The sequence below is a fragment of the Arachis stenosperma genome, chromosome 10 (assembly GCF_014773155.1).
Source record: "Arachis stenosperma cultivar V10309 chromosome 10, arast.V10309.gnm1.PFL2, whole genome shotgun sequence".
In the NCBI taxonomy this organism is placed as follows: Eukaryota; Viridiplantae; Streptophyta; class Magnoliopsida; order Fabales; family Fabaceae; genus Arachis; species Arachis stenosperma.
In genome coordinates this window covers 71426738-71446024 of record NC_080386.1, presented here as the reverse complement: position 1 = coordinate 71446024, position 19287 = coordinate 71426738, and the positions used below count along the sequence as shown (strand labels likewise).

General features: G+C 39.4%; 2 non-coding genes across 2 annotated transcripts; one reads left to right on the top strand and one right to left on the bottom strand.

Moving 5' to 3' along the window:
* Nucleotides 1-11289: 11289 nt before the first annotated feature.
* LOC130959141 (small nucleolar RNA R71) lies at nt 11290-11393 on the bottom strand. Its single transcript, XR_009078236.1, has one exon. It is a non-coding gene; the product is annotated as a small nucleolar RNA R71 (small nucleolar RNA).
* Nucleotides 11394-17142: 5749 nt separating this feature from the next.
* Nucleotides 17143-17250, top strand: LOC130959532 (small nucleolar RNA R71). The gene has a single exon (XR_009078606.1). It is a non-coding gene; the product is annotated as a small nucleolar RNA R71 (small nucleolar RNA).
* The last annotated feature ends 2037 nt before the right edge of the window (nt 17251-19287 follow it).

Here is a 19287-nt window from a genome sequence, read left to right as displayed (position 1 = left end):
GCTCACTTACCCAAATAGCCTACCTTCTATCTTCCTTTGTTAGCCAAATTTGAGCCTACGATTAACCCACTTTGTTCTTAGTTTAGCACATTACAAGCCTTAAAGCGAAAAACAATAAATGTCCTTAATTTGGATCTTTGATTGGCTTAGGCTAGTATGTGTGAGTATCATTCAAGTGTGGGAACCTTGGGACATTGGGTGAATAAAATGGTAGTTTTGTATTATTAGTGTAAATATTGGGAATTGGGTACATACTCATGTATTGATCAAATGGAAAACCTTATGCATTAATGCTCTTGTATATAAAAAAATGAGAAAAAGAAAAGAAAAAGAAAAAAAAAACAATATGGGAAAAAATATAGAAAAAGAAAGAAAAAGAAGAAAAAGAAAGAAATAAAAAAGGGGACAAAATGCCCCAAAGTAAAGCTCGAATAAAAGTCAATGCATATGTGTTGTGAAATGAAAAGAGAATGCATGAGTATGTGGAAAAGTGAGAAATAGGTAGTTAGGTTAGAACTCAATTGTATAGGATGTCATAGGTTAGGTGGGAAGTTTAAGCTTATCAAAGATTCAAATTTTAAGCTCACTTGACCAAATATGCACCACTACCTTGACCCTAGCCCCATTACAACCTAAAGAAAAGACCTCATGATACTTGTATGCATGCATGAAATATATGTTGATTGTTAGAAGAAAAACAAATCCTAGAAAGCATGATTAGGGGAGAATTGAGAGAATTGACCCTACAAACCTGAGCGACTAGAGTGCAAACAATTCCGGTGAGGGTTCGATGCTCAATTCCTTGATTCCCGGCTTTCACGAGCGTTCTTCTTGCAAGTCTATGTGAACTTCATGTTTATACTTCAATTGGTAGGACTCATGAATTGTTATATGATCTTAAGCCCTACTTGTGCATGTATGTCTTGGAGATTGATTTTTTTTTTTAACCAAGTAGGTAGAATCATTTTGCATTTAGTTGCATGCATATATTTTCTTTGCTTTGAATAAGTGTCATATCCCTTATTTCATTCTTGGTTTAGCATGAGGACATGCTAAGGTTTAAGTGTGGGGAGATTGATAAACCCCAATTTGACGGTTTATCTTGTATTGAATTTAGAGTATTTTGTAGACCTTTTCTCACATTTACCCAATGAATTAGCATGGTTCTGTATATTCTCCTTTAATTGTGCTTAAGAGTGAAAACATGTTTTTTAGGTCTTAAAATAAATAAATTTAATTCACCTTGATTCCATTAGATGCCTTGATATGTGGTGCACGAAATTGTGATCACTACAACTTCGCACAACTAACCAGCAAGTGTACTGGGTCGTCCAAGTAATAAACCTTACGCGAGTAAGGGTCGATCCCACAGAGATTGTTGGTATGAAGCAAGCTATGGTCACCTTGTAAATCTTAGTCAGGCAAACTCAAATGGATATGGGTGATATACGAATAAAACATAAAGATAAAGATAGAGATACTTATGTAATTCATTGGTAGGAATTTCAGATAAGCGTATGAAGATGCTTGGTCCCTTCCGTCTCTCTGCTTTCCTACTGTCTTCATCCAATCCTTCTTACTCCTTTCCATGGCAAGCTGTATGCAAGGGTTTCACCGTTGTCAGTGGCTACCTCCCATCCTCTCAGTGGAAATATTCAACGCACCCTGTCACGGCACGGCTATCCATCTGTCGGTTCTCAATCAGGCCGGAATAGAATCCAGTGATTCTTTTGCGTCTGTCACTAACGCCCCGCCCTCAGGAGTTTGAAGCTCGTCACAGTTATTCAATCATTGAATCCTACTCAGAATACCACAGACAAGGTTTAGACCTTCCGGATTCTCTTGAATGCCGCCATCAGTTCTAGCTTATACCACGAAGATTCCGGTTAAAGAATCCAAGAGATATCCACCCAATCTAAGGTAGAACGGAGGTGGTTGTCAGGCACACGTTCATAGGTGAGAATGATGATGAGTGTCACGGATCATCACATTCATCAAGTTGAAGAACAAGTGATATCTTGGAACAAGAACAAGCGGAATTGAATAGAAGAATAATAGTAATTGCATTAATACTCGAGGTACAGCAGAGCTCCACACCTTAATCTATGGTGTGTAGAAACTCCACCGTTGAAAATACATAAGAACAAGGTCTAGGCATGGCCGAATGGCCAGCCTCCCAAAGTGATCAAAAGATCTAAAGATCAAACGATTCCAAAGATCAGAAGATGAAAATACAATAGTAAAAAGGTCCTATTTATAGGAAACTAGTAGCTTAAGAATTACAAAGATGAGTAAATGACATAAAAATCCACTTCCGGGCCCACTTGGTGTGTGCTTGGGCTGAGCATTGAAGCATTTTCGTGTAGAGACTCTTCTTGGAGTTAAACGCCAGCTTTTGTGCCAGTTTGGGCGTTTAACTCCCACTTTGGTGCCAGTTCCGGCGTTTAACGCTGGGAAATCTGAAGGTGACTTTGAACGCCGGTTTGGGCCATCAAATCTTGGGCAAAGTATGGACTATCATATATTGCTGAAAAGCTCAGGATGTCTACTTTCCAACGCCGTTGAGAGCGCGCCAATTGGGTTTCTGTAGCTCCAGAAAATCCACTTCGAGTGCAGGGAGGTCAGAATCTAACAGCATCTGCAGTCCTTTTCAGTCTCTGAATCAGATTTTTGCTCAGGTCCCTCAATTTCAGCCAGAAAATACCTGAAATCTCAGAAAAACACACAAACTCATAGTAAAGTCCAGAAAAGTGAATTTTAACTAAAAACTAATAAAAATATACTAAAAACTAACTAAATCCTACTAGAAACATACTAAAAACAATACCAAAAAGCGTACAAATTATCCGCTCATCACAACACCAAACTTAAATTGTTGCTTGTCCCCAAGCAACTGAAAATCAAATAAGATAAAAAGAAGAGAATATGCAATGAACTCCAAAAATATCTATGAAGATCAGTATTAATTAGATGAGCGGGGCTTTTAGCTTTTTGCCTCTGAATAGTTTTGGCATCTCACTCTATCCTTTGAAATTCAGAATGATTGGCTTCTTTAGGAACTCAGCATCCGGATAGTGTTATTGATTCTCCTAGTTAAGTATGATGATTCTTGAACACAGCTACTTTATGAGTCTTGGCCGTGGCCTAAAGCACTCTGTCTTCCAGTATTACCACCGGATACATACATGCCACAGACACATAACTGGGTGAACCTTTTCAGATTGTGACTCAGCTTTGCTAGAGTCCCCAATTAGAGGTGTCCAGGGTTCTTAAGCACACTCTTTTTGCCTTGGATCACAACTTTATTTCTTTCTTTCTTTCTTTCTCTTTTTTTTTTCGTTTTTTTTTATATTCACTGCTTTTTCTTGCTTTAAGAATCATTTTTATGATTTTTCAAATCCTCAGTAACATGTCTCCTTTTTCATCATTCTTTCAAGAACCAACCAATCATGAACCACAAATTCAAAAGACATATGCACTGTTTAAGCATACATTCAGAAAACAAAAGTGTTGCCTCCACATCAAAATAATTAATCTGTTATAAAATCTGAAATTCATGCAATTCTTCTCTTTTTCAATTAAGAACATTGTTTATTTAAGAAAGGTGATGGATTCATAGGACATTCATAACTTTAAGGCATAGATACTAAGACACTAATGATCATAAGACACAAATATGGATAAACATAAGCATGAAAATTCAAAAACAAGAAAATAAAGAACAAGGAGATTAAAGAACGGGTCCACCTTAGTGATGGCGGCTTGTTCTTCCTCTTGAAGATCTTATGGAGTGCTTGAGCTCCTCAATGTCTCTTCCTTGTCTTTGTTGCTCCTCTCTCATGATTCTTTGATCTTCTTTAATTTCATGGAGGAGGATGGAATGTTCTTGGTGCTCCACCCTTAGTTGTCCCATGTTGGAACTCAATTCTCCTAGGGAGGTGTTGATTTGCTCCCAATAGTCTTGTGGAGGAAAGTGCATCCCTTGAGGCATCTCAGGGATTTCATGATGAGTGGGGTCTCTTGTTTGCTCCATCCTTTTCTTAGTGATGGGCTTATCCTCATCAATGAGGATGTCTCCTTCTATGTCCACTCCAACTGAATAACAGAGGTGACAAATAAGATGAGGAAAGGCTAACCTTGCCAAGGTAGAGGACTTGTCCGCCACCTTATAGAGTTCTTGGGCTATAACCTCATGAACTTCCACTTCTTCTCCAATCATGATGCTTTGAATCATGATGGCCCGGTCTAGAGTAACTTCGGACTGGTTGCTAGTGGGAATGATTGAGCGTTGGATAAACTCCAACCATCCCCTAGCCACAGGCTTGAGGTCATGCCTTCTTAATTGAACCGGCTTCCCTCTTGAATCTCTCTTCCATTGGGCGCCCTCTTCACAAATGTCAGTGAGGACTTGGTCCAACCCTTGATCAAAGTTGACCCTTCTTGTGTAAGGATGTTCATCTCCTTGCATCATGGGCAAGTTGAATGCCAACCTCACATTTTCCGGACTAAAATCTAAGTATTTCCCCCGAACCATTGTAAGCCAATTCCTTGGGTTCGGGTTCACACTTTGATCATGGCTCTTGGTGACCCATGCATTGGCATAGAACTCTTGAACCATTAAGATTCCAACTTGTTGAATGGGGTTGGTAAGAACTTCCCAACCTCTCCTTCGGATCTCATGTCGGATCTCCGGATATTCACTCTTTTTGAGTTTGAAAGGGACCTCGGGGATCACCTTCTTCAAGGCCACAACTTCATAGAAGTGGTCTTGATGCACCCTTGAGATGAATCTCTCCATCTCCCATGACTCGGAGGTGGAAGCTTTTGCCTTCCCTTTCCTCTTTCTAGAGGTTTCTCCGGCCTTGGATGCCATAAATGGTTATGGAAAAACAAAAAGCAACGCTTTTACCACACCAAACTTAAAAGGTTTGCTCGTCCTCGAGCAAAAGAAGAAAGAATAGAGGAGAAGAAGAAGAAAATGGAGGAGATGGAGATGGCTTTGTGGTTCGGCCAAAAGGGGAAGAAGTAGTGTTTGTTGTGTGAAAATGAAGGAGTGAAGATGGGTTTATATAGGGGTGAAGGAAGGGGTAGGGTTCGGCCATTATGGGTGGATTTGGGAGGGAAAGTGGTTTGAATTTGAATGGTGAGGTAGGTGGGGTTTTATGAAGGATGGATGTGAGTGGTGAAGAGAATAGTGGGATTTGATAGGTGAGGGGGTTTTAGGGAAAAGTAGTAGAGGTGATTGGTGAGTGGGTGTAGAAGAAGAGAGAGGGTGGTGGGGTAGGTGGGGATCCTGTGGGGTCCACAGATCCTGAGGTGTCAAGGAAAAGTCATCCCTGCACCAAGTGGCATGCAAAAATGCATTTTGAGCCAATTCTGGCGTTAAACGCCGGGCTGGTGCCCATTTCTGGCGTTTAACGCCAAGTGCTTGCCCATATCTGGCGTTTAACGCCAGTCTGGTGCCCCTTTCTGGCGTTAAACGCCCAGAATGGTGCCAGACTGGGCGTTAAACGCCCATCTGCTAGCCTTACTGGCGTTTAAACGCCAGTAGGTTCTTCCTCCAGGGTGTGCTGTTTTTCTTCCTGTTTTTCATTCTGTTTTTACTTTTTCAATTGATTTTGTGACTTCTCATGATCATCAACCTACAGAAAACATAAAATAACAAAGGAAAATAGATAAAATATAACATTGGGTTGCCTCCCAACAAGCGCTTCTTTAATGTCAGTAGCTTGACAGAGGGCTCTCATGGAGCCTCACAAATGCTCAGAGCAATGTTGGAACCTCCCAACACCAAACTTAGAGTTTGAATGTGGGGGTTCAACACCAAACTTAGAGTTTGGTTGTGGCCTCCCAACACCAAACTTAGAGTTTGACTGTGGGGGCTCTGTTTGACTCTGTTTTGAGAGAAGCTCTTCATGCTTCCTCTCCATGGTGACAGAGGGATATCCTTGAGCCTTAAACACAAAAGATTCCTCATTCACTTGAATGATCAGTTCATCTCTATCAACATCAATCACAGCCCTTGCTGTGGCTAGGAAAGGTCTGCCAAGGATGATGGATTCATCCATGCATTTCCCAGTCTCTAGGACTATGAAATCAGTAGGGATGTAATGGTCTTCAATTTTTACCAGAACATTCTCTACAAGTCCATAGGCTTGTTTCTTTGAATTGTCTGCCATCTCTAGTGAGATTCTTGCAGCTTGTACCTCAGAGATCCCTAGCTTCTCCATTACAGAGAGAGGCATGAGGTTTACACTTGACCCTAAGTCACACAGAGCCTTCTTGAAGGTCATGGTGCCTATGGTACAAGGTATTGAAAACTTCCCAGGATCTTGTCTCTTTTGAGGTAATTTCTGCCTAGACAAGTCATCCAGTTCTTTGGTGAGCAAAGGAGGTTTGTTCTCCCAAGTCTCATTTCCAAATAACTTGTCATTTAGCTTCATGATTGCTCCAAGGTATTTAGCAACTTGCTCTTCAGTGACATACTCATCCTCTTCAGAGGAGGAATACTCATCAGAGCTCATGAAAGGCAGAAGTAAGTCCAATGGAATCTCTATGGTCTCATTTTGAGCCTCAGATTCCCATGGTTCCTCATTGGAGAACTCAGTGGAGGCCAGTGGACGTCCATTGAGGTCTTCCTCAGCGGCGTTCACTGCCTCTCCTTCCTCTCCAAATTCGGCCATGTTGATGGCCTTGTACTCTCCTTTTGGATTTTCTTCTGTATTGCTTGGAAGAGTACTAGGAGGGAGTTCAGTAACTTTCTTGCTCAGCTGTCCCACTTGTGCCTCCAAATTTCTAATGGAGGATCTTGTTTCATTCATGAAACTTTGAGTGGTTTTGATTAGATCAGAGACCATGGTTGCTAAGTCAGAGTGGTTCTGCTTAGAATTCTCTGTCTGTTGCTGAGAAGATAATGGAAAAGGCTTGCCATTGCTAAACCTGTTTCTTCCACCATTATTGTTGTTGAAACCTTGTTGAGGTCTCTGTTGATCCTTCCATGAGATATTTGGGTGATTTCTCCATGAGGAATTATAGGTGTTTCCATAGGGTTCTCCCATGTAATTCACCTCTTCCATTGAAGGGTTCTCAGGATCATAAGCTTCTTCTTCAGATGAAGCATCCTTAGTACTGCTTGGTGCATTTTGCATTCCAGACAGACTTTGAGAAATCAAATTGACTTGCTGAGTCAATATTTTGTTCTGAGCCAGAATGGCATTCAGAGTATCAATCTCAAGAACGCCTTTCTTCTGATTAGTCCCATTGTTCACAGGATTCCTTTCAGAAGTGTACATGAATTGGTTATTTGCAACCATTTCAATTAGTTCTTGAGCTTCTGCAGGCGTCTTCTTCAAATGAAGAGATCCTCCAGCAGAGCTATCCAAAGACATCTTGGATAGTTGATGAGCGGATAATTTATACGCTTTTTGGCATTGTTTTTAGGTAGTTTTTAGTAAGTTCAAGCTACTTTTAGGGATGTTTTCATTAGTTTTTATGTTAAATTCACATTTCTGGACTTTACTATGAGTTTGTGTGTTTTTCTGTGATTTCAGGTAATTTCTGGCTGAAATTGAGGGACTTGAGCAAAACTCTGAAAAAGGCTGATAAAAGGATTGCTGATGCTGTTGGAATCTGACCTCCCTGCACTCAAAATGGATTTTCTGGAGCTACTGAACTCCAATTGGCGCGCTCTCAATGGCGTTGGAAAGTAGACATCCAGAGCTTTCCAGAAATATATAATAGTCCATACTTTATTCGGAAATTGACGATGTAACTTGGCGTTGAACGCCAAGTACATGCTGCTGTCTGGAGTTAAACGCCAGAAAACGTCATGATCCGGAGTTGAACGCCCAAAACACGTCATAACTCGGAGTTCAACTCCAAGAGAAGCCTCAGCTCGGGGATTGATCAAACTCAGCCCACGCATACACCAAGTGGGCCCCGGAAGTGGATTTATGCATCAATTACTTACTCATGTAAACCCTAGGAGCTAGTTTATTATAAATAGGATGATTTACTAATGTATTAGACATCTTTGGTCTCAGTTTTGTTTTATTCTTCATCCTAAGAGGCTATTGATCACGTTTTAGGGGGCTGGCCATTCGGCCATGCCTGAACCTTTCACTTATGTATTTTCAACGGTGGAGTTTCTGCACACCATAGATTAAGGGTGTAGAGCTCTGCTGTACCTCAAGTTTTAATACAATTACTATTACTTTTTATTCAAATCTCTCTTATTCTTATTCCAAGATATTCATTCGCACCCAAGAACATGATGAATGTGATGATTATGTGACGCTCATCATCATTCTCACCTATGAACGCACGTGATTGACAACCACCTACGTTCTACATGCAACAGAGCTTGAATGTGTATCTCTTAGATTCCCCAACAGAATCTTCGTGGTATAAGCTAGATAGATGGCGGCATTCATGAGGATCCGGAAAGTCTCACCTTGTCTGTGGTATTCCGAGTAGGATCCTGGGAATCCGGAAAGTCTAACCTTGTCTGTGGTATTCCGAGTAGGATTCCGGTAATGAATGACTGTGACGTGCTTCAGACTCGCAAGTGCTGGGCGTTAGTGACAGACGCAAAAGAATCAAGGGATTCTATTCCAGTAGGAGCGGGAACCAACCAGTGATTAGCCGTGCTGTGACAGAGCGCGTGAGCGTAGTTTTCACTGCGAGGATGGGATGTAGCCTTCGGCCAGTGTGATGCCTCCAGACGATTAGCCATGCGAGTGACAGCCGCAGAGGACCATTTTCCAGAGAGGATACAAAGTAGCCATCGTTGAACGGTGAACCCCTATACACAGCTTGCCATGGAAAGGAGTAAGAAGGATTGAATTGAAGCAATAGGAAAGTAGGCGTTCTTGAGCCATACAGTATCTCCATTCGCTGATCTGAAATTCCCACCAATGAATCTGCATAAGTATCCCTTTTATTATTTCTTTTTATTATTAATTTTCGAAACCATAAACCAATTTAATCTGCCTAATTGAGATTTACAAGGTGACCATAGTTTGCTTCATACCAACAATCTCTGTGGGATCGACCCTTACTCGCGTAAGGTTTATTACTTGGACGACCCAGTATACTTGCTGGTTAGTTGAACGAGATTGTGGAAAGAAAGTGCTGAGTTAGTTTTTTTTAGGCACATGCCAAAGAGCCATTATTGTTGATCACAATTTCGCCCACCAAGTTTTTGGCGCCGTTGCCGGGGATTGTTCGAGTATGGACAACTGATGGTTCATCTTGTTGCTCAGATTAGGTAATTTTCTTTTCAAAAATCTTTTTCAAAAGTTTTCTTTTATTTTTCGTTTTTCTAAACTTTATTTTCGAAAAAATTAATAAAAATTCAAAAAAAATTCATAAAATCATAACAAAAAAAAATTATTTTGTGTTTCTTGTTTGAGTCTTGAGTCAATTTTTAAGTTTGGTGTCAATTGCATGCTTTAAAAATTTTTCTTGCATTTTTTTCGAAAATCCCATGCATTCATAGTGTTCTTCATGATCTTCAAGTTGTTCTTGATAAGTCCTCTTGTTTGATCTTGATGTTTTCTTGTTTTGTGTTGTTTGTTGTTTTTCATGTGCATCTTGGCATTTATATTTTCCATGCATTAAAGATTTCTAAGTTTGGTGTCTTGCATGTTTTCTTTGCATCAAAAATTTTTCAAAACTATGTTCTTGATGTTCATCATGATCTTCAAAGTGTTCTTGGTGTTCATCTTGACATTCATAGTGTTCTTGCATGCATCTTGTGTTTTGATCCAAAATTTTTATGTTTTGGGTCATGTTTGTGTTTTTCTCTCTCCTTAGTAAAAATTCAAAAATAAAAAAATATCTTTTCCTTATTTCCCTCCAAATTTTCGAAATTTTGGGTTGACTTGGTCAAAAATTTTTAAAATTAGTTGTTTCTTACAAGTCAAGTTAAAATTTCAAATTTCAAAAATCTTATCTTTTTAAAATCTTTTTCAAAAATCATATCTTTTTCATTTTTTTTCTATTTTTCGAAAATTTCAAAAATATTTTTCAAATTATTTTCAAAATCTTTTTCTTATCTTTTATATCTAATTTTCGAAAATTAGCTAACAATTAATATGATTGGTTCAAAAATTTGAAGTTTGTTACTTCCTTGTTAAGAAAGGTTCAATCTTTAAATTCTAGAATCTTATCTTGTAGTTTCTTGTTAGTTAAGTCATTTTAAAAATTAAATCTTTTTCAAAATATCTTTTTCTTAAAACTTTTATCTTATCTTTTTATCTTATCCTTTTCAAAATTTTATATTTTTCAAAATTTGATTTCAAAATATCTTATCTAACTCCTTTTCTTCTTATCTTTTTCAAATTTGATTTCAAATCTTTTTCAATCAACTAACTAACTTTTTGTTTGTTTCTTATCTTTTCCAAAACACCTAACTACTTTTCCCTTTCTAATTTTCGAAAATATCTCACCCCTTTTTCAAAAGTTCTTTTTAATTAACTAATTGTTTCATGTTTTAAATTTTAATTATATTTTATTTCTAATTTTCGAAAATTACTAACCTCTTTTTCAAAATTATCTTCGAAATTTCACTTCTCTTTTCTTCTTCTATTTAATTATTTAATTACTAACACTTCTCTTCACCTCTCTTCATCCAAAAATCCGAATCCATCCTTCTTCACTCTTCTACCCCCTTCTTCTTCTACTAACATAAAGGAATCTCTATACTGTGACATAGAGGATTCCTCTTTCTTTTCTTGTTTTCTTCTCTTTCATATGAGCAGGAACAGGGATAAAGGCACTCTTGTTGAAATTGATCCAGAACCTGAAAGGATTTTGAAGAGAAAATTAAGAGAAGCTAAATTACAACAATCCAGAAACAACCTTTCAGAAATTTTCGAACAAGAGAAGGAGATGGCAGCCGAAAATAATAATAATACAAGGAGAATGCTTGGTGACTTCACAAAGCCAACGTCCAAGTTTGATGGAAGAAGCATCTCCATTCCTGCCATTGGAGCCAATAATTTTGAGCTTAAGCCTCAACTAGTTGCTTTAATGCAACAAAACTGCAAGTTTTATAGACTTCCATCTGAAGATCCTTATCAGTTTTTAACTGAGTTCTTGCAGATCTGTGAGACTGTAAAGACGAATGGAGTTGATCCTGAAGTCTACAGACTCATCCTTTTCCCTTTTGCTGTAAGAGACAGAGCTAGAATATGGTTGGATTCACAACCCAAGGATAGCTTGGACTCATGGGATAAGCTAGTCACTACCTTCTTGGATAAATTCTTTCCTCCTCAAAAGCTGAGCAAGCTGAGAGTGGATGTTCAAACCTTCAAACAGAAAGATGGTGAATCCCTCTATGAAGCTTGGGAAAGGTACAAGCAGCTGACCAAAAGATGTCCATCTGACATGTTTTCAGAATGGACCATTTTAGATATATTCTATTATGGTCTATCTGAATTTTCGAAAATGTCATTGGACCATTCTGCAGGTGGATCTATTCACCTGAAGAAAACGCCTGAAGAGGCTCAAGAGCTCATTGACATGGTTGCAAACAACCAATTCATGTACACTTCTGAGAGGAATTCCGTGAACAATGGGATACCTCAGAAGAAAGGAGTTCTTGAAATTGATGCTCTGAATGCCATATTGGCTCAGAACAAAGTGTTGACTCAACAGGTCAACATGATCTCTCAAAATCTGAATGGATGGCAACATGCATCCAACAGTACTAGAGAGGCAGCTTCTGAAGAAGCTTATGATCCTGAGAACCCTGCCATGGCAGAGGTTAATTACATGGGTTAACCTTATGGAAACACCTATAACTCATCATGGAGAAATCATCAAAATTTCTCATGGAAGGATCAACAAAAGCCTCAACAAGGCTTTAACAATGGTGGACGCAACAGGCTGGGCAATAGCAAGCCATATCCATCATCTTCTCAGCAACAGACAGAGAATTCTAAACAAAACACTTCTAATTTAGCCAATGTAGTCTCTGATCTATCAAAAGCCACTTTCAGTTTCATGAGTAAAACAAGATCCTCCATCAGAAATCTGGAGGCACAAGTGGGCCAGCTGAGTAAGAAAGTCATTGAAACTCCTCCCAGTACTCTCCCAAGCAATACAGAAGAGAATCCAAAAGGAGAGTGCAAAGCCATTGACATAGTCAATATGGCCGAATGCACAAGGGAGGAGGAGGACGAAAATCCTAGTGAGGAAGACCTCCTGGGACGTTCCTCAAGCAAGAAGGAGTTTCCTATTAAGGATCCAAAGGAATCTGAGGCTCATACAGAGACCATAGAGATTCCATTGAATCTCCTTCTGCCATTCATGAGCTCTGAAGACTATTCATCCTCTGAAGAGGATGAAGATGTAACTGGAGAGCAAGTTGCTCAATATTTAGGAGCTATCATGAAGCTGAATGCCAAGTTGTTTGGTAATGAGACTTGGGAAAGTGAACCTCCCTTGCTCATTAATGAACTGGATACTTGGATTCAGAAAATTCTACCTCAAAAGAAACAAGATCCTGGCAAGTTCTTAATACCTTGTACCATAGGCACCATGATCTTTGAAAAAGCTCTGTGTGATCTGGGGTCAGGGATAAATCTTATGCCACTCTCTGTAATGGAGAAGCTGGGGATCATTGAGGTACAACCTGCCTTGTTCTCATTACAACTGGCAGACAAGTCATTGAGACAAGCTTATGGAATAGTAGAGGACGTGTTAGTAAAGGTTGAAGGCCTTTACATCCCTGCTGATTTCATAATCTTAGACACTAGGAAGGAAGAGGATGATTGCATCATCCTTGGAAGACCCTTCCTAGCCACAGCAGAAGCTGTGATAGATGTCAACAGAGGTGAATTAGTCCTTCAATTGAATGGGGACTACCTTGTGTTTAAGGCACATGGCCATCCCTCTGTGACAGAAGAGAGTAAGCATGAAGAGCTTCTCTCAGTTCAGAGTCAAGAAGAGCCCACACAGTCAAACTCTAAGTTTGGTGTTGTGAGGCCACAACCAAACTCTAAGTTTGGTGTTAAGACCCCATATCCAAACTCTAAGTTTGGTGTTGGCAACTATACAACATTGACCTGATCACCTTGTGGCTCCATGAGAGCCACTGTCAAGCTATTGACATTAAAGAAGCGCTTGTTGGGAGGCAACCCAATTTTATTTATCTAATTTTATTTTATTCTATTTTATTGTTATTTTGTGTTTTATTAGGTACATGATCATGAGGAGTCACGAAAAAATCATAAAAATTAAAAACAGAATCAAAAACAGCAGAAGAAAAAATTCACACCCTGGAGGACGCACAGGCTGGCGTTCAACGCCAGTAAGGTGCATCTGGCTGGCGTTCAACGCCAGTAAGGTGTATCTGGCTGGCGTTCAATGCCAGAACAGAGCATCATTCTGGCGCTGAACGCCAGAAACAAGCAACATTCTGGCGCTGAACGCCAGGAATGTGCCCAGAGAGGAAAAACTGGCGCTGAACGCCAGTAACAAGCATGGAACTGGCGTTCAACGCCAGAAACATGTTACATTTGGGCGTTGAACGCCCAGAACATGCACCAACGGGCATTTGAACGCCAGAATGGTGCACGAAGGCATTTTACATGCCTATTTGATGCAGGGATGGAATTCCTTGACACCTCAGGATCTGTGGACCTCACAGGATCCCCACCTACCTCGCCCTCTCTCTCTCTATTCATGGTCATCCCTTCTGTTTTTCATTCACCACCTACATCTATCCACTCTTCCCCATACACCCCACCTACCTTTACAATTCAACTTCTCTTTCCCACCCAATCCCACCCATATAGCCGAATCCATCTCCCCTCACTCACCTCCTTTTTCTTCTTCTTCTTCTCTTCTTTCTTCTCTTGCTCGAGGGCGAGCAATATTCTAAGTTTGGTGTGGTAAAAGCATAGCTTTTTGCTTTTTCATTACCATTAATGGCACCTAAGGCCAGAGAAACCTCAAAGGGAAGACAAAAGCTTCCACCTCTGAGTCTTGGGAGATGGAAAGACTCATATAAAGCCGTCATAGCTCAGTGGTAGAACATGTGGCTGCAAATCAAGAGATCCCTGAGATACCTCAGGGGATAAGTTGTCCTCCACACAAATATTGGAAGCAACTAAGGGTAGAAACACCAAAATTACTAGGAATCATTCAACAGAAGCAAGAAAGAGACATAGAGGAGCTCAAAGAGCACCATTGGACCTTCAAGAAGGCGCCACCCTCACCCAGGTGGACTCATTCCTTGTTCTTATTTCTTTCTGCTTTTCGATTTTTAATGTTGTGTTTATCTATGTTTTGTGTCTTTACTTCATGATCATTAGTATGTAACCATGCCTCAAAGCTATGAATAAAATCCATTAATCCTTCACCTCTCTTAAATGAAAAATGTTTTAATTCAAAAGAACAAGAAGTACATGAATTTCGAATTTATCCTTGAATTTAGTTTAATTATATTGATGTGGTGGCAATACTTTTGTTTTCTGAATGAATGCTTGAACAGTGCATATGTCTTTTGATCTTGTTGTTTATGAATGTTAAAATTGTTGGCTCTTGAAAGAATGATGAACAAAGAGAAATGTTATTGAGGATCTGAAAAATCATGAAATTGATTCTTGGAGCAAGAAAAAGCAGTGAATGGCAAAAAAAAAAAAGAAGGAGCAGTAGAAAAAGCCAATAGCCCTTAAAACCAAAAGGCAAGGGTTAAAAGGATCCAAGGCTTTGAGCATCAATGGATAGGAGGGCCCAAGGAACTAAAATCCAGGCCTAAGCGGCTAAATCAAGCTGTCCCTAACCATGTGCTTGTGTCATGAAGGTCCAAGTGAAAAGCTTGAGACTGAGTGGTTAAAGTCGTGATCCAAAGCAAAAGAGTGTGCTTAAGAGCTCTGGACACCACTAACTGGGGACTCTAGCAAAGCTGAGTCACAATCTGAAAAGGTTCACCCAGTTATGTGTCTGTGGCATTTATGTATCCGGTGGTAATACTGGAAGACAAAGTGCTTAGGGCCACGGCCAAGACTCATAAGTAGCTGTGTTCAAGAATCAACATGCTTAACTAGGAAAGTCAATAACACTATCCGAAATTCTAAGTTCCTAGAGAAGCCAATCATTCTAAACTTCAAAGGAAAAAGTGAGATGCCAAAACTGTTCAGAAGCAAAAAGCTACAAGTCCCGCTCATCTCATTAGAATTACTATTCATTCGTATTCTGGAATTTATAGTATATTCTCTTCTTTTTATCCTATTTGATTTTCAGTTGCTTGGGGACAAGCAAGAATTTAAGTTTGGTGTTGTGATGAGCGGATAATTTATACGCTTTTTGGCATTGTTTTTAGGTAGTTTTTAGTAAGTTCAAGCTACTTTTAGGGATGTTTTTATTAGTTTTTATGTTAAATTCACATTTCTGGACTTTACTATGAGTTTGTGTGTTTTTCTGTGATTTCAGGTAATTTCTAGCTGAAATTGAGGGACTTGAGCAAAACTCTGAAAAAGGCTGATAAAAGGACTGCTGATGCTGTTGGAATCTGACCTCCCTGCACTCGAAATCGATTTTCTGGAGCTACAGAACTCAAACTGGCGCGCTCTCAACGGCGTTGGAAAGTAGACATCCAGAGCTTTCCAGCAATATATAATAGTCCATACTTTATTCGGAAATTGACGACGTAACTTGGCGTTGAACGCCAAGTACATGCTGCTGTCTGGAGTTAAACGCCAGAAAAACGTCATGATCCGGAGTTGAACGTCCAAAACACGTCATAACTCGGAGTTCAACTCCAAGAGAAACCTCAGCTCGTGGATTGATCAAACTCAGCCCAAGCATACACCAAGTGGGCCCCGGAAGTGGATTTATGCATCAATTACTTACTCATGTAAACCCTAGAAGCTAGTTTATTATAAATAGGATGATTTACTAATGTATTAGACATCTTTGGTCTCAGTTTTGTTTTATTATTCATCCTAAGAGGCTATTGATCACGTTTTAGGGGGCTGGCCATTCGGCCATGCCTGAACCTTTCACTTATGTATTTTCAACGGTGGAGTTTCTGCACACCATAGATTAAGGGTGTGGAGCTCTGCTGTACCTCAAGTTTTAATACAATTACTATTACTTTTTATTCAAATCTCTCTTATTCTTATTCCAAGATATTCATTCGCACCCAAGAACATGATGAATGTGATGATTATGTGACGATCATCATCATTCTCACCTATGAACGCACGTGATTGACAACCACCTACGTTCTATATGCAACAGAGCTTGAATGTGTATCTCTTAGATTCCCCAACAGAATCTTCGTGGTATAAGCTAGATAGATGGCGGCATTCATGAGGATCCGGAAAGTCTCACCTTGTCTGTGGTATTCCGAGTAGGATCCTGGGAATCCGGAAAGTCTAACCTTGTCTGTGGTATTTCGAGTAGGATTCCGGTAATGAATGACTGTGACGTGCTTCAGACTCGCAAGTGCTGGGCGTTAGTGATAGACGCAAAAGAATCAAGGGATTCTATTCCAGTAGGAGCGGGAACCAACCAGTGATTAGTCGTGCTGTGACAGAGCGCGTGAGCGTAGTTTTCACTACGAGGATGGGATGTAGCCTTCGGCCAGTGTGATGCCTCCAGACGATTAGCCATGCGAGTGACAGCCGCAGAGGACCATTTTTCAGAGAGGATACAAAGTAGCCATCGTCGAACGGTGAACCCCTATACACAGCTTGCCATGGAAAGGAGTAAGAAGGATTGAATTGAAGCAATAGGAAAGTAGGCGTTCTTGAGCCATACAGTATCTCCATTCGCTGATCTGAAATTCCCACCAATGAATCTACATAAGTATCCCTTTTATTATTTCTTTTTATTATTAATTTTCGAAACCATAAACCAATTTAATCTGCCTAACTGAGATTTACAAGGTGACCATAGCTTGCTTCATACCAACAATCTCTGTGGGATCGACCCTTACTCGCGTAAGGTTTATTACTTGGACGACCCAGTACACTTGCTGGTTAGTTGAATGAGATTGTGGAAAGAAAGTGCTGAGTTAGTTTTTTTTTAGGCACATGCCAAAGAGCCATTATTGTTGATCACAATTTCGTCCACCAATAGTTCAGACAGACCATCATAGAAAATACCTATGATGCTCCATTCAGAAAGCATGTCAGAAGGACATTTTCTGATCAATCGTTTGTATCTTTCCCAAGCTTCATAGAGGGATTCACCTTCCTTCTGTCTGAAGGTTTGGACTTCCACTCTAAGCTTACTCAATTTTTGAGGTGGAAAGAACTTTGCCAAGAAGACATTAACTAGCTTTTCCCAAGAGTTCAGGCTGTCTTTAGGTTGTAAGTCCAACCATATTCTAGCTCTGTCTCTTACAGCAAAAGGGAATAGCATAAGTCTGTAGACCTCAGGGTCAACCCCATTAGTCTTGACAGTGTCACAGATTTGCAAGAACTCAGCTAAAAACTGATGAGGATCTTCCAATGGAAGTCCATGGAACTTGCAATTCTGTTGCATTAGAGAAACTAATTGAGGCTTAAGCTCAAAGTTGTTTGCTCCAATGGCAGGGATAGAGATGCTTCTCCCATAGAAGTCGGGAGTAGGTGCAGTAAAGTCACCCAGCACCTTCCTTGCATTGTTGTTGTTTTCGGCTGCCATGGGTTCTTCTTCTTTGAAGATTTCTGTTAGGTCCTCTACAGAGAGTTGTGCCTTAGCTTCTCTTAGCTTTCGCTTCAAGGTCCTTTCAGGTTCAGGGTCAGCTTCAACAAGAATGCCTTTGTCTTTGTTCCTGCTCATATGAAAGAGAAGAGAACAAGAAAATGTGGAATCCTCTATGTCACAGTATAGAGATTCCTTGAGGTGTCAGAGAAGAATAAAATTAGAAGGAAGAGGTAGAAGAATTCGAACTTAATCAGATAGAGTTCGAATTGTGCATTGAGAAGGAGTGGTACTCCATAAATAGAAGGATGCGAGAAGAGAGGAAGAAATTTTCGAAAATTAAGTGAAAGATTTTGAAAACATTTTGAAAAACTTTAATTGATTTTCGAAAACCAAGAGTGGGAAAGAAATCAAGTAATTTTTGAAAAAGATTTTGAAAAAAAGAAACCAAAAAGATATGATTGAAAACTAGTTTGAAAAAGATATGATTGAAAAGATATGATTTGAAAACAATTTTAAAAGGATTTGATTTTAAAAATTAATGACTTGGCTAACAAGAAAAGATATGATTCAAACATTAAACCTTTCTCAACAGAAAAGGCAACATACTTGAAATGTTGAATCAAATCATTAATTGTTAGCAAGTATCTTTGAAAAAGGAAACAAATTGATTTTGAAAAAGATTTGATTGAAAAGATATGATTTGAAAAAGATTTGATTTTGAAAAACTTTGAAAACTTGAAAAAAAATCTGAATTAAAAACAGAATCTTCCCTCTTGTGCTATCCTGGCGTTAAACGCCCAGAATGGTGCACATTCTGGCGTTTAACGCCCAATGCACTACCTTTTTGGGCGTTAAACGCCCAACCAGGCACCCTGGCTGGCGTTTAAACGCCAGTCTGTCCTTCTTCACTGGGCGTTTTGAACGCCCAGCTTTTTCTGTGTAATTCCTCTGCTGCATGTTCTGAATCTTCAGTTCCCTGTACTATTGACTTGAAAATAGAACCAAGATCAAATAAACAATGCATGCAAGACACCAAACTTAAAAGACACCAAACTTAAAATTAGACACTAGACTCAAACAAGAAACATAAAATCTTTTTTGGTTTTTTATGATTTTGTAATTTTTTTGGTTTTTTTCGAAAATTAAGTGGAAAAGAAAATAAAGGTATCAAAATTCTTAATGAGAATTCCAGGAATCATGCAATGTTAGTCTAAAGCTTCAGTCTAAAGGAATTAGACATGGATAACCAAGCTTCAGCAGGACATTGCATTCAAGAGCTAAATTGATGAGAATCAATCAGCTTTGGTGATGATAAGATCCTCACCTTGAAACACTAGAATTCATCCTTAAGAACTCTGAAAAATACCTAATCTAAGCAACAAGATGAACCGTCAGTTGTCCATACACGAAACAATCCCCGGCAACGGCGCCAAAAACTTGGTGCACGAAATTGTGATCACTACAACTTCGCACAACTAACCAGCAAGTGTACTGGGTCGTCCAAGTAATAAACCTTACACGAGTAAGGGTCGATCCCACAGAGATTGTTGGTATGAAGCAAGCTATAGTCACCTTGTAAATCTTAGTCAGGCAAACTCAAATGGATATGGGTGATATACGAATAAAACATAAAGATAA